The following is a 4,217-nucleotide window of genomic DNA, read 5'->3' on the forward strand; positions in this document are numbered from 1 at the left end:
TCTATGGGTCTGTCTATGGGTCTGTCTATGGGTCTCTCTATGGGTCTCTCTATGGGTCTCTCTATGGGTCAGTCTATGGGTCTGTCTATGGGTCTGTCAATGGGTCTCTCTATGGGTCTCTCTACGGGTCTCTCTATGGGTCTGTCTATGGGTCTGTCTATGGGTCTCTCTATGGGTCTCTCTATGGGTCTGTCTATGGGTCTCTCTATGGGTCTGTCTATGGGTCTGTCTATGAGTCTCTCTATGGGTCTGTCTATGGGTCTCTCTATGGGTCTGTCTATGGGTCTCTCTATGGGTCTCTCTATGGATCTCTCTATGGGTCTCTCTATGGGTCTCTCTATGGGTCTGTCTATGGGTCTCTCTATGGGTCTCTATGGGTCTCTCTATGGGTCTCTCTATGGGTCTATCTATGGGTCTCTCTATGGGTCTCTCTACGGGTCTCTCTATGGGTCTCTCTATGGGTCTGTCTATGGGTCTGTCTATGAGTCTCTCTATGGGTCTGTCTATGGGTCTCTCTATGGGTCTGTCTATGGGTCTCTCTATGGGTCTCTCTATGGATCTCTCTATGGGTCTCTCTATGGGTCTCTCTATGGGTCTGTCTATGGGTCTCTCTATGGGTCTCTATGGGTCTCTCTATGGGTCTCTCTATGGGTCTATCTATGGGTCTCTCTATGGGTCTCTCTATGGGTCTCTCTATGGGTCTATCTATGGGTCTCTCTATGGGTCTGTCTATGGGTCTGTCTATGGGTATGTCTATGGGTCTCTCTATGGGTCTCTCTAGGGGTCTATCTAGGGGTCTCTCTATGGGTCTCTCTAGGGGTCTCTCTAGGGCTCTCTCTATGGGTCTCTCTAGGGGTCTCCCTTGGGGCCCTGGTCAAAAGTTGTACACTTTAAAGGGGAAAGTGTTCCATTTGAGACATATGATTGTGTGTGTAACTAATACTCAGTGCATTGGTGAGAGAGTCTACACAGGGAACGTAGAAATTCCATCTGGACTGCTGAGGCTTCTCTGTTACACACACACAGATACACACACGCAGGCACGACGGAACACACACACAAAATGCAGGTGAATGCTCTCACAAAAGCCAAAAGCTCATAAATATAAATGTGCACACCCATACATTCACACGCACGCACGCACGCACGCACACACGCACACACGCACACACACACACACACACACACACACACACACACACACACACACACACACACACACACACACACACACACACACACACACACACACACACACACACATTTACAAACACACACATTCACACGCACACGCACCAACACACACACACACATTCATACACACACACATTCACACATTCACACACACATTCACAAACACACACACATTTACAAACACACATTAATGTAAACCGCCATTCTCTGGTTATACCCAAACCACTGTAGCTGTGTTGTGATGTGAAATAAGCTGTAGGTTAGTGTTACATTGTCATTTACATTATTACATACGTTTACATTCATACATACGCTTATTGTCAACAACATTTCATCTTAGTTTTACAATTAACAAAAAAAGGCCAGAGCTTGTCTCTCTTTGAGGGAGGGACCATTCTGATTTGTTTAAGGATGAGGGAGAAAAGCCATTGGAAGTTCCATCGCTTCGCCTCCTCTATCTACAGGACGCTAAGATTTCTGGTGTCTAGCCATTGGACTAGAAACATAGCGCCCGCCCGCCCGCCCACCCACACACACACACACACACACACACACACACACACACACACACACACACACACACACACACACACACACACACACACACACACACACACACACACACACACACACACACACACACACACACACACACACACACACACACAACTTGCTCTTTTCTCGATTGAGTTTAACAATCTCCCTCTCCTGAACCACCTGTCGCATCCCTCTGCCTGCCTGACATTTGTAGAGCAGGAGGAAGAGAGGGATGAAGAGGAGGAGAGGAAACGAGGAGAGGAAGATGGAAGGATGGCTTTTTGAGACTTTTTTTTCGAAGAAACAGGAGAAATATGGAGGCTTTGGCCTTTAGTGGCTCAACTAGCAGTCTGTAATTATCACTGAGCATCGTGAAACAAAGGCACCACGCTGGCTCTGTTATTAGACGTTTAAATGTTTCATCTTTTCCCCGGGACATTTGAAGTCTCATAGCTTCACAGTTCTTTGGCGGATGAGTATTGTAGCTAACTGCTACAATTAAAATAAAACACAAAATCATATTATGTGAAGTCAGTTGATTGATAAATTTTTGGACAGGACTGCTCTAAGATAATCGCCATCACTATCATCACCATTACTATCATCTCCATTACTGTCATCACCATCACTATCATCACTATCATCACCATCACTATCATCACCATTACTATTATCACCATCATCACCATCACTATCATCACCATCACTATCATCACCATTACTAAAATCACCATCACTATCATCACCATTACTATCATCACTATCAACACCATCACTATCATCACTATTACTATCATCACCATCATCACCATCACTGTCATCACCATCACCATTACCATCAACACCATCACTATCATCACCATCACTATCATCACCATCATCACCATCACTATCATCACTATTACTATCATCACCATCACTATCATCACCATTACCATCATCACTATCATCACCATTACCATCATCACTATCAACACCATCACTATCATCACCATTACTATCATCACCATCACTATCAACACCATCACTATCATCACCATCACTATCATCACCATCACCATTATTATCACCATCACTATCATCACCATCACTATCATCACCATCATCACCATCACTATCAACACCATCACTATCAACACCATCACTATCATCACCATCACCATTATTATCACCATCACTATCATCACCATCACTATCATCACCATAATCACCATCACTATCAACACCATCACTATCATCACTATCACTATCATCACCATCACTATCATCACCATCACCATCACTATCATCACCATCACTATCATCACCATCATCACCATTACTATCATCACCATCACTATCATCACCATCACTATCAACACCATCACTATCATCACCATCACTATCATCACCATCACCATTATTATCACCATCACTATCATCACCATCACTATCATCACCATCACTATCATCACCATCATCACTATCACCATTATCATCACCATCACCATCACCATTATCATCACCATCACCATTATCATCACCATCACTATCATCACCATCACTATCATCACCATCACTATCATCACTATCACTATCATCACCATCACTATCATCACCATCACTATCTTCACCATCACTATCATCACCATCACTATCAACACCATCACTATCATTACCATTACTATCATCACCATTTCCATCATCACTATCAACACCATCACTATCATCACCATCACTATCATCACTATCACTATCATCACCATTACTATCATCACCATTACCACCATCACTATCATCACCATCACTATCATCACCATCACTATCATCACCATCACCATCATCACCATCACTATCATCACCATTACCATCATTGCCATCACTATCATCACCTTCACTATCATCACCATTACCATCATCACCATCACTATCATCATCACCATCACCATCATCACCATTACTATCATCACCATCATCACTATCATCACCATTACCATCATCACCATCACCATCATCGCCATCACTATCTTCACCATCACTATCATCACCATCACTATCATCACCATCACTATCATCACCATCACCATCATCACCATCACTATCATCACCATTACTATGATCACCATCACTATCATCACCATCACTATCATCACCATCACTATCATCACTATCATCACTATCACTATCATCACCATAATATCATCACCATCACCATCCTCACCATCACTATCAACACCATCACTATCATCACCATTACTATCACCACCATTACTTTCATCACCATCACCACCATTACCATCATCACCATCAATATCATCACCATCACTATCATCACCATCATCACCATCAATATCATCACCATCACCATTACTATAATCACATCACTATCATCACCATCACTATCATCACCATTAGTTTCATCACCATCACTATCACCACCATTATGTCAGACTATCTGAGAGGGCTTTAGTATCTACATAACGAGGGATTGAAAAGCCTAATGTATT

The sequence above is a fragment of the Salvelinus alpinus genome, chromosome 26 (assembly GCF_045679555.1).
Source record: "Salvelinus alpinus chromosome 26, SLU_Salpinus.1, whole genome shotgun sequence".
NCBI classification, from domain to species: Eukaryota; Metazoa; Chordata; class Actinopteri; order Salmoniformes; family Salmonidae; genus Salvelinus; species Salvelinus alpinus.